This window comes from Mustela nivalis (assembly GCF_964662115.1).
Source record: "Mustela nivalis genome assembly, chromosome: 2".
Lineage (NCBI taxonomy): Eukaryota > Metazoa > Chordata > Mammalia > Carnivora > Mustelidae > Mustela > Mustela nivalis.
Genome location: NC_139021.1, coordinates 57,218,247 through 57,231,093, shown reverse-complemented (window position 1 = coordinate 57,231,093; position 12,847 = coordinate 57,218,247). Strand labels below are relative to the sequence as shown.

At 36.5% G+C, this 12,847-nt stretch overlaps 1 pseudogene across 1 annotated transcript; it reads right to left on the bottom strand.

Moving 5' to 3' along the window:
- Positions 1 to 851: 851 nt before the first annotated feature.
- Positions 852 to 1,147, bottom strand: LOC309859217 (large ribosomal subunit protein eL39 pseudogene; annotated as a pseudogene). Its single transcript has one exon. The product of its transcript is annotated as a large ribosomal subunit protein eL39 pseudogene (transcript).
- Positions 1,148 to 12,847: the final 11,700 nt, after the last annotated feature.

Below are 12,847 nucleotides of genomic sequence, written 5' to 3'. Positions count from 1 at the left end.
CAAGACTGAGAAGGCAGAAATAATTTTTTCATAGGGATAAAAGTACTTACCGTTTTCCACAGCTCACCCTCCATGTCAAAAGTTCTTGATAATTTTCCAGAATGTTCTTCAGATAGATTTTTCTGTTTTTATACAATCACATTTTACCTCAGATCCAATTGTTCAGGGTCCAACTTCTTGTGTTCTAAATGAGTACTTCATTAGCTTCAGGATAAAATCTCATTTCGCATGAATATTACCTTCAGAGTTAAAATCTAAGACATATGAATACTAGAAATTCTATAGTTTAGAACAAAAGTCCATCTGATCCAGAGTGTATAGTAGAACCAAGAAATTATTGTAATAGTCGTCACTTTTCAAATCCTTCAGTTGAAACATGGACTCATGTTATATAAGAATTCTTAAGTTCCCTTAGAATATGTCTAATATCCACACCAGTGGCAAAGGGGACAGATTGAAAAGAAATTAGAAATGATCTTGGATATCTCATCTTGAGCTATAAAAACACATAATAATAAGATTATCTCAAGCATTGCATGATTCTTATCAGATACTGAGGCAAATTTTTGAGTTGCAAACATTTATAAAACATAACTCTCCCAACTTTGTTTGGGAAAGATGTTCATAGAAGTTCTGATTATTCCAGTTTTAGCTACACATGGGCTCTGTGAAGAACAAACCTGGTCCTGGGGTAGAGGGGTTGAAATCATACCCACCAATATAGGACAGACTGTATATTTACTCATTTATATGCTTCTTTCTTTCTTTTTTTTTTTTTTTTTTTTTAACAGCTCAATGGCCTCACGTTTATTACCAAATTAACCCACTGGTGCAGAGCTAGAGTAACAGAAAAATCTTTTGCTGATAAATGGTATCTATTGGCCAGGCAGAAAGGTGTTTACAGGGTGATGGAATTGAACACATGATCCTCAAGTAGCTTAATTAAATACATGGTGCCAATTAGGTGTGTCATCGCATGATGTGGGACGCCTTAGAGACCCAGCTTGGTTCTCCTCCAGTGCCTCCTCTTGGAATTGTACCTGATTTTATTATCAGTTTTCGTCTGAATCCACTGGGGAATGGGACGATTCTGCTTTTGTTTCTTGGCCAGGAATCACTTGATCCTGAAAGTCTTGTGAGAAGACATGGTCAATTAACAGCACACAGCACACAGCAGGATGGCGGCGAAAACTATATGCTTATTTCTTATCTTTATACTTGAAAACGTTCCCATTGGAGCAGGGGCTTTATCTGCCTTGTTCACTACTAGAGATGATCTCCCAGTATATATAGCAGGCGTTTCACAGCTATTGCTTAAAATAATAGGTATGCTGATTTTTCACTTAGGAACTCAAATTCTCTGCTTCTCTACCTCTTTTCTACTGCCAAGGTTTACTTTTGTTTTCATTAGCATGTTCCTCCCATTCTACATTATAAACAAAAATTAAGAGTTGTCAATAGACACTTCACTCAATGAATGAACTATTTAGATCCTTTACTAGCACATTGTTTTCTAGGTCATGAGGAAAATTCACAACTCCCCTAGAGAAGCTTCTGATTGATGCCAGGACTATGTCATTTTCTTGGACGTATGTGAAATAGATTGCATCTTCTTCCTTATGAAGGACATTCTCAGTTCAAATCATGGACTTTGCATAACTGTGACTCTCACTATGACCTCCTGAGAGCCTTGTTCTTAGTAACATGGAACCGTTTTGTGGCTCTTTCCAAGACTAGGAATTCTTCCACTGACCTTCCACTGTTCAACCCAGAACTAAACTTATTCCCTCCTTTTGTCTATATTCAATGTCTACTATTTAATTATTTTTGTAAAACCGCTTACTTATTTCAGGAAGTATTTTCCGATAGTCTCAGTGTGTCATTTTAGATGTCTCATTGAACTCTATTAGCACCTATCAAATGGTATTTTTTGCTTTTCAGTGATGTTATTTAGGTATATTTCTCATCATTATAATGGAGTCTGTGAGAATGGTATCTGCTTAGCTTTTGTGAATGGACAACATCTATGATCTCATAGAGCTTAGATTCTAGTGGGGGTTGATAAGCAGATAAATCAAGTTGTAAGGAAGAAAGATAACATATTGAGAGGGCTTCACAATGAATGAAAATGAAGTACCACAATGATGAGGGTCTTGTAAGTGATCAGAGAGGTGGCGTTTGAGTTCAGATCTGAATGACGTTGATAAACCAGCTCTCTGCAATTCAAGTTCTCTCAGGTTCAGGGAACAGACCTTCTTCAGAAACACACATGGTGATAGGAAAACTTAAAAAAAAAAAATGCTGTGTGACTGGTGCACCTCAGGTGGGAAGGAGAGTGAACTAGTATGAAGTGTGAGGATAACAGGAACCAGATTATGCATGCTTGTGTAAACAAGACAGACTATGAATTTTATTCTGAGCGAAGGGAAGCATCCCTAGGGTCCCCTGCAATGGAATATGCAATCAGATTTGGTTTCTTAATTCCCACCTTCCTGACATGCATCCTTCACTCCTTTCTCCTTTCGCTTTTCTTCCTCTGTTTTCTCCTCCTCCTCCATCCTCCCTCCGACTGTTGCTCCCTCCCTCCTGTCCCCCTTCCCCTCCCCTTTCCCTCTCTCTTTCACTCCCTTCTCCCTTCTCTCTCCCCTACCTTTCTCCCTACATTTCCTTCCTCTTTTTATTTATTTTTGTCTGTTTATTTTGTAAGCATTCTGACAGCTCTGTGGGAAATGGAATGGGCAGAAGGCTTCTGCAGGCTGCCTTCATGTTCCTCCATTGGTTTCTGGTCTATAGTAGCACTTAGTGAAGTAAAAATATTGAAAGACTAGAACAATAAGAGGATCTTATAAAGACTGTTTAAACAACAGCACATGAATGTTTGTTTTCTTCACTTGCCACGTGCCCTTTCAGCTATACCAGATACTAAAAATTACATGCAACGTGTGCTATTCTGTGTGTTTCCACCCAACAAAATGCTCCAAGGGGACGTGGATTTTTGTCTGCTTAGTATAGTGGTATATTCCAAGTGCCTGGGAAAGTTTGTGGCACACATTGAAGGCTCAATAAGTAATAATTGAATTCACAAGTAATTGTTTTTGTTCTTTACCTTTCTGGACCTTCTTTCCACTTGCTTCTGACAATTTCTCTAATTGACCAAATGGGGCTGAAGTGGTACCAAGGATGGGAAGACTATTGAAAGTGTGTCCCTGCCTCCTACCCCATGACATTTCCTGACAATGTTACATCAAGTCTTCTGGTGTCCTTTGCATTTGTGTATTAATATTTCCATCAACTGAGGTAGCAATGAATGTGTTTATTTTTCATAGTGTTTGGTTTTTTGTTTTTAATTCAATAACCATTATTTTTTTCTTTATTTTTATTTTGACATCCTTTCCACAGATATCTCTGTTCTTTTTTCTGAGATTCTTCTCTTAAACTTTTTTTTTTTTCTCTACTCTAGCTGAGGTCAGTGGCTATAGAAGGACTTAATTAGTTCTGTGTTTTCACCAGGAAACCCCTTCCAGAGGCAGTGATCACAGAGAAAAACCAAGGCTTCATTGGGTAATATGTTTCATTCTATCTAGAGCCTTGCTAAAAAAAAAAAAAAAAAAAAAAAAAAAAACACTGGTTAATACTATAATTCTAACTTTAATCTCAGGCGACCATCAAATCAACTACCGTAAGATGTTTGCAGATCAAGGGATGTAGCTGTAGTGATGATTTAGGAGATAAATTATTCAAGGAAGCTATGTATTTAAGCAATTAACCCTAAAAGATTTTTATCTTAAAATAGTGACACCTACAATGTGCTTACTATATGTAGGGTATTATGTTCATAATAAGTAGGTGTGTATGTATGTGTAGGACAGAAGAAGAGAGAATTAAAAAATTGAAATACAAGAAATTTATCTGTAGAGAAATATTCATTGAATTGAATTTCTGTAACAACTGGTGCAAATTGAGGGTGGAATTATTCAGCCTTTCAGAGAGGAATTAAGAGTTTATTTGACGACAATAAGTTAAGAAGTAGATCATGAAGGGACTCCCCAAGAGAACTGGTAGATAACCAGTTTTTTTTTTTTGTTTTATTTAAATTCAATTAGCCAACATAGGGCCATTTAAAAAAAAAGATTTGTTTATTTATTTGAAAGTGAGAGCACATGAGTGGGGGGAAGGGCAGAAGGAGAGAAGAAAGAGAATCCTCAATCAGATACCCAGTGAGCACAGAGCCCAATGCAGACCTGGATCCCAGGACCCTGAGAGCATGACTTTAGCCAAAATCAAGAGTTGGATGATTAAGTGACCGAGCCACCCAAGTGCCCCAGTAACCAATTTTTATAAGCCACATGACTATACATGAGATGTATTGGGAGGTCCTACTGGGCAGGAGGTGAGCAAAAATCTGATGGAATGAAATATGTGGAACATAGGTAACAATCTGGGGAGAGGGTCTGGCCCATGCCAGGAAGGGGTCAGCTGGTTTTAAATCAGTAAGACCAACAGTTTGAACTTGAGTTCAACTCCAGCTAAAGCCACTGCTTAGGGCCACCATGTTGATAGAAGAGGATGTAATAGCAGGAGGATTAATTCATCCAAACTATTGAGATGCTCCCCTTCCTCACACACATACCCTATAAGAATACTAGAAATCATTTTAGGAAAAGTGAGGCAGAAGAGCTGATGGAGAGGATGGGCACTAGTCCAGGCAAACATCTGAAATAAACACTGGGAATGAAGGTAGAAATCCAGTCAGAGAGAATGATCCTAATTATAGTGTGGATCAGACAGAGAAACCATAGTTGATGCTCTAACAGGTAATCTAGGATTGAATTCTTGTCAGGACAACTGTTTTATGGATAGTTATTTTGGAAATAGTAGACTAGCCCCACATATCTGATCAGTTCTAACTTACATCAGAATAGTGCACTGCCTTTAATCATTATCATTTCCGATGAATAGGACTGCAGTACACAGAGCCTGCCATCTGAGCAAAAGGTTGATATTTGACGTGCTAAGAGACTGTTGTAGAATTCACAACAATTGAAGCTATAATCTCTCCTGTGATACTGTTGAATTATATTCCATGCTGTGAATACACTGTTATTTTACTCATTTCACTGATGGACATTTGGCATCTTTATTATTATTATTATTGAGAATAATGCTCCTCTGAAGACCCTTTTACATGCTTCCTTGGACACATGTGAAATATTTTCTACTAAGCTGAGAATCAAATTGCTGGCTTACAGGTTTTGCATATTTTTGCCTCAAAAAATAATGCCAGATTCTTTCCAAAGTGGTCATCCAACTTGTACTCCCAACAAAAGTAATGCATGAGTCCCTATTGATCCCCATTCCTGCCTATACTTCCTAGTGACAGATCCTTAATTATTTTTTTCTAATCTAGTAACTATGTAATTGTATCTCATTAGCATTTAATTTACATTCCCCTGGTTATTCTACCTACCTTATTAGTATTAGAATTAGGTTGAGTATCCTTCAGTGTTTTTGTGTATGTGTCATAAAGATATCCTCCTATATTTTATTTTAAAAATTTATAAGATTTACCTTTCATATTTGAGCCCTTGATCCTTTCAGTTATCAGTAATTTTTATTTTACGGACTTTTCAAATTCCAGAATAAAATATCTCAAAGAATGAAACTTTGAAATTCAAAGACAATGTCAATAAGTCCTTATCAAATCTTCTAATATGTCAGTCATTCCTACATTATGTGTGCAAAATGGCATCTAGCCAAGCTTCATTGTTTGCAGTGACAGGGAGCTCTTCATTTCAACTGTGATAAAATTATTCTTGAAGATTAGCTATTCATCTCTATAATTCCCCAAAATTAGCTAGAGTTTTTATTTTTGGAGAAACCTCAAAAAAGACCATGGTAAATTGCAAACAGACCCTGATCTTTCACACTTCCCTGTGTCTACTTCCCTTGCATCTTTTCCCATCAAGGGATGGGGACTATTTCTTACCCTTAAGTCTGGGTTGACCTTGTGACTCAGTTTGACAGACAGAAAGCACCAGAAGTGATGGTGTACCAATTCTGAGCCTTGGCATCAAGAGGCTTTGCAGGCATTGCTGTACTAGAAGAAGAAATACAAGTTAGTATGCTGGAAGATTAGAGACTGCCTGGAGCCAAAATAAATCATCCCAGTTGAGCCATCCTATAGACCACAGCCCAGAGCAGACCGAAGAGCTAATTGTTGACACATGAAGAATTGCAGTGATGATCACCTGAAACCAGGACTGCCCACCTGAAACCAGCCTGAATCGACTGACAGAATTGAAAGTTAAATAAATCATTGTTTTAAGCCTTCCTGGTATCAAGACAAATTCCTTTCTATGTGGAATCCTTACCTGTACTACAAAAAACAATACTATGGCGATTTTATTTATAAAGTACCATTTGATTTAATAACAGTAAATACAGATACTAATGTGTATTCATGTCACCATGATGTCTTTGAATGAATCACATAAATGTCAACTATGCAATTCATGAATCAATGTCAAAATAAAATACCACAGTAATAATAAAAGTAAACTAGAGTTCTGCAGATAAGAGGCAAAGAACACATTCAAAAGCAGTCACATGTACACTGAATGTATAGAATGACTTAAAGCTATAGACTAGAAATTCAGGGATTCTTATGTAATTCCAAAACTAACCCTATGAGGTAGGTAAAACTGTTACCACCATTTTACGTTGGGGTCAACCCAGGCTTAAAGAGATTTAGTAATGTATAAAAGTTCATGGAGCTAAGAAGTAAGGAGAGCACAGATCAAATGCCAAGTCTCTGATTCCAAAGCCCGTGGTCTTCGCTACTGTGCCAGAGATTCTCAGTCCTGGCCGCACATTAGAATCATTTGGGGGAAACTTAAAAACGCCAATTATCAGGCCCCTCTTTCCCAGAAAACTCAAAACAGTATCTCCGGAGATCTGCAGGAAGTGGGCTGGTTTTGTTTGTTTGTTTGTTCGTTTGTTCCTTTGTTTTTGTTGTTGAACTCCTCAAAAGGATATAAATATGAAAAACTAGAGTTCAGCTCCATTGTATTATGCTTTGTACTTACCACTAATCCTTAATGGAGCCTAGATGGTCTTGCATAGCTTAATCCCTGCCCATCTCCAGACTCATCTTGCACCATTTTTCCACCCATGAATTATTAGGATTAATCAAATACAGCTTTCATCTTTCTAGACTCATCAGCTGTGAGATGGATTTAGAATTCACACAAGGACCGTTGAATCATGTTGATGTCACACTTAAATTTACTGCAAACTTGCTTATGTAACCTCAAACGAGTCCTTTCATCCCACAAAGCCACAACATCCTCATGGACCCAGTGAATTTGGAGCTATTTCTTGTCCAAGACCTCACAGTATTTTAAAAGTGTGATTCTAAAAAGAGTCTATAATATATGGGGATTTTTAATTGTCAGTAGACCAGCAGCTTACTGCTGAAAGCAATCAAGTAAGAAGTCAAGAATCAGTGAATTTTCTGTATTTCACTGCCATCTATTGGATTTCATCTGTATCTAAAATCTTTTGGCTTTTTTTTTTTTTTCCCTTTCAGGTTTCCCACATACAGGTCAATTTACATTAAACAGTCCTGTGTACTTTGAAGATGAAGGATTGTGTCCTTTGAATAAAATGAGATTTCCCTATATTATTGAGAATAAGCCAATTAGAATGACTAAATATTCTACTCAGGAAATATCTAGGGACTTCCATTCTTACTACTCATAATAGTTATAAGTTTCATTCAATATGCAGGACTAAGATAAAAATGATAGGATTATTTTTAAAAAACCCATACCAGCCAAGGTTCTTCCACTCCAAGATTGAGATGAAATGTACCAATGAGGTATTTGTACTATTTAGGCTATTAATACTTAAGACAGACTTGCCAATATTGGCAGATGGGTTTTTATTTTGGATAAAGATGTAGTTAAGGGGAAAGAAATATGAACACTGGAAGGGACCCGAATCTTGAGAAACCATTTTTGGAAAACACTGCATACGGGTTTTCATATGTGCTAGTTTACTTCAATAACCATCTCTCAAATAATTTGAGAGGTGTCATACAGCAGGAACTACAGCAGGGCCCCATCATCTCTCCTAGATGATGTAGGTTCATGACCCTCCCAGGAGCTTCCTGGGTATATTAAAACCAGCCCCTATACACAGAGGGCAGGGAAGATCAAAGAAATAGGCAGGCCACTCCAGGTTGGTAGGTGGCAGTTTTAATAATAGCAAAGGGAAATTACATATGACGCTTGCCTTTGGTGGTGGCAAGATGAACGGATCACTGTACTCACCTTCCAAAGTTTATAAAGAGGTCCTAATTGGGCTCAGTCATATATACCATGAAGGCATTTCAAGATCACATCACCATCTCAAGGCTGTGTTCTTAGAGCAGCCTCTGGGAGCGGGAAAGGCCAGTGGAACGCACAATCCAAGGACAGTGGAGCCAGTAAGGAGTCAGAATGCCTGGGTCCAGCTCACAGCTCAATCCACAGTCATGCCTTTTTTTTTTTTTTTTGGAATATTTTATTTATTTATTTGACAGACGGAGATCACAAGTAGGCAGAGAGGCAGGCAGAGAGAGAGACAGGGAAGCAGGCTCCCTCCTGAGCAGAGAACCTGATGTGGGGCTTGATTCCAGGACCCTGGGATCATGACCTGAGCCAAAGGCAGAGGCCTTAACCCATTGAACCACTCAGGGGCCCCTCCTTTTTTTTAATCACATTCCCCAATAGAAAACAAACAAAAGAATTTTTTTATTCTGTTGATGCACATTCTTTAAAATTATGATACATTCTGAGAAGAAATCATTTATACTTAGTTGAGGATAGATTATAGTTAATATTCAGAATCAACTTTCCAGGCATTTTATTAAAAACTCAAACATTAATTGAAAGACTTTTAGAGTGAACATTTATCCATAACCTAGATTTAATCCTTAATATTTTAGTACATTTTCCTTACATACCTCCATCCTTCTAGCCAACATTAATCTATCTCATTTTCCACATTCTATTGATGCAGATGTCAGAACGCTTCTCCCTAAATACTTTAGCATTCATTGGAGTTCAATTAACTGGAGTTCAATTTCTTGTTTAAAATTATATAAATTTATGCATAAAACATACAAATGTTAAGTCAAATTTGTTAAGTTCTGACTAATGAATACACCAGGGTAATCCTATTCCTATCAAGATACAGAACACTATGATAATGCCAGAAAATTCCCTCACCTCTTTTCCCGTCAGTCCCCAATCTTTACCCCCAAAGGAAATCACTCTTCTCATTTTTCCATCAAACATTGGTTATACATTGTTTTGTAGACTTTCATATAGAGATATGTGGCACATGATCCTTATATACTGTTCATTTCACTCAGCATGGTTTGGGCACTCCTTCATGTTTGTTTGGTATATCAGTAGTTGTTTCCCATTTTATGGCTGAGGGCCATTCATTTGTGTGACTCTATCAGTTAGTTTATACATTTTCCTGTTGATGGACACAGGTTGTTTCCAATTTGAAGATGTTTTGACTAGAGCTACTAAGACTATTCTTATACAAAACTTTTTGTGAAAATGTGGTTTTATTTTTCTTAAGTAAGTAACTAAGAGTGAAATTACTAGTTTTAGGGGAGGTTTAATGTTGGTTTTATGAGCTACTGTCAGATTTTCCTAAAGTATTTGTATCATTTTATATATCTACCAACAGTGTACAATTTCTCTTAAACATTGTCAGCATTTGGTATTGTCAGTCTTTTAAATTTTAGCCATTCTGTTTGTATGCATTGATACTCATTGTGGTTTTAGCTTTGGTTTGGTGTCTAGCTTTAGCTTTGGTGTCTAGTTTATTGAGCACTTAAGTGTTTGCTGACTCTTCATATACCTTCTTTTGTGAAGGGTGACCTAATCATTTACCCATTTTTATTTGTTATATTTACCTATTATTAAGTGGTCTGTGTTTTAAAATATAAATATATATTGAAGGGGCGCCTGGGTGGCTCAGTGGTTAAGCCGCTGCCTTCGGCTCGGGTCATGATCCCAGGGTCCTGGGATCGAGCCCCGCATCGGGCTCTCTGCTCAGCAGGGAGCCTGCTTCCTCCTCTCTCTCTCTGCCTGCCTCTCTGCCTACTTACGATCTCTGTCTGTCAAATAAATAAATAAAATCTTTAAAATATAAATATATATTGTATATAGTTAAAATATATATTTAATATATATAAGTGTGTGTATATATATATATATACACACACTCTTATACAAGTGTGTATGTGTATTTGTTATAGTTTTTTGTTATGTATACATTAAATGGATATTTTGTCCTGAAGTATGGATTATATATTTATTTTCTTAAGACTTGTTCCGTAGGGGCGCCTGGGTGGCTCAGTGGGTTAAAACCTCTGCCTTCCGCTCAGGACATGATCCCAGAGTCCTGGGATCGAGCTGTGCATCAGGCTTTCTGCTCAGTGGGGAGCCTGCTTTCTCCTCTCTCTCTGCCTGCTTCTCTGCTTACTTGTGATCTCTGTCTGTCAAATAAATAAATAAAATCTTAAAAAAAAAAAACTTTCTGTTGAGCAGAAATTTAAAATGTTAATGGACTCTAATTTGTCATCTTAAAATACTATTTTAAGAAAGAGACTTTTTGACTATCACCTTAATTAGGGTTCATTTTGGCTTGAAGAGCTCCTTTCAATATGTCAAAAAGGTGAGTCTAGTGGTGGTATATTCCCTCGACAAATTTTTTTTTTTTTTTTTTTTTTTTGCTTAGGAGGGCTTTTATTTCTCCTTCATATCTGAAGGATAACATTGGTGAACAGAGTATTATTGGCTGACTGTTTTATCTTTCACTATTTTGAATATTGTCATTTCACTCCTTCCTGGCCTCTAGAGTTTCTCCTGAGAAATCTGCTTATAGCTTGGCAGAAGCACCTTTGCAGGTTAGTGGGTTCCCCACCCACCCAGCTGCCTTTAAAATTCTTTATCATTGACTTTTGATAGCTCAAGTATAATTTTTTTTGCATTGAGATAATAAGGTGTTCTATTGACTTCATGCACATGTATGTCCAGTTCCTTCCCCAGTTCTAGGAAGTTCTTGGCTATTATTTCTTTAAATACCCACTCTGCTTCCTCCTGCCTCTCTTCTTCTCCTGGTGTACCCATTAATCTTATATTGGCTCATCTGAGTGAGTCTGAGAGTTCTTATAGAGTTTCTTCACTTTAAAAAAAAATCTTAATTCTCTCTCCTTTTCCACCTGAATCATTTCTATAGTCCTAGCATTGAGCTCCCCTATTCTCTCTTCCAGCTGATCTGCTGCTCTATTTCCAATGCTTTCTAATGCATTCTCCAGCCCATTTATTGAGTTCTCTATCTCCAGAATCTCTGTTTTGTTCTTTTGAAGAATTTCAATCTCTTTGGTAAATACTCCTTCTGTTCGTTAAGTTTATTCCTGAGGTCATTGCATTACCTTTCTGTGTTTTCTTATAGCTTGTTGAATTTGCACAAAAAGCGACTTTGAATTCTCCATTAGTTAGATTGCAATATTCCATGTCTTTGTGTCTGATTGCTGGAAAATTGTCCTTTTCTTTTTGTGATACCATATTGCTGTAATTTTTAATGGCATTTGATGAAAAGAGACTATTGCAGCATTGGAAATAGCAAATACCTTCATTATTAAAGGTAATAAGACTGTTTATTTTGATTCTGACAGCTGATATATATAGGAGTCTTTTCTTTGTTTATCTAGGAGGAGGAATTAGTGTAACAAGTTTCGGTTTATCCTAACAGAGCTAACTTGCTAAGGTTGGGAGCCACATATTTAAAAAAAAAAAAAGTGTTTAAAGCTGGCAGAGAAAATAAAAGGGAGGATATGGTAGCAGAGTAAGGGAAGTACTTAGCACTTGGGGATTAAGGTGTGCCCACAGCCTGGAAGGGACATTCTTGAGTGGGGAGCTCTCAGAGACCCATGGGTGGTCCTTTGGCCACATCCCCAATAGGAAAGTCTTTGTTTCAGTGCCCTTGTGTGCATATTTCACTTTCCCTTCCTTCCTCCAAGTCACTACTGTGAGAGAGGCCACTATCCTCCATATCTTTCAGTTGGCTTCTGTGTTCCTTTGATATACTTTCATTAACATAATATGTATTTATTACAATATATGTAGTATATATGTCATATACTACAGTTGGCTTCTGTGTTCCTTTGATATACTTTCTTCAACATAATATGTATTTATTACAATATATGTAGTATATATGTCATATATATATGTATACATATATATATGCTGTGTTCATAGTAATATACACAATAGTATATATTACTACATATATATAATATATAGTAATATATATAGTAATAAATGTAATAAAATTTGTGTAAAATATTTATGAAGAAATCTATAAAATTGTACTTAAAATCACTGAAGTAAAACTTGTAAGAGAGTACTCGGTATTATGAAGTTACCAATTCTTTCAAGTTCATTCAATCCACATAAAAATATAACATTTTTTATGTAAATGTAAAAACTGATTTTAAAATTCTTATTACAACAGATGGCCAAATTTTTCAGGAAAATGTTGAAGAAGAGGTGCTTCCTCTATTAGAGAGTACGACATTAAAAGTAGTAGTAATTAAAACTGTGATATTTATAAGAGAAAGGCAAATAAACCAATGGAATAGAAAAGAAATTAATAAACAGATCCATACATATATATGTCAAAGATGATATTGTAAGAATGGGAAAAGGTTTAAGGTATCAATACTTTCTAGTCATATTACATAATTGAGTATGAAAAATAAAAATTTTAAATGTTT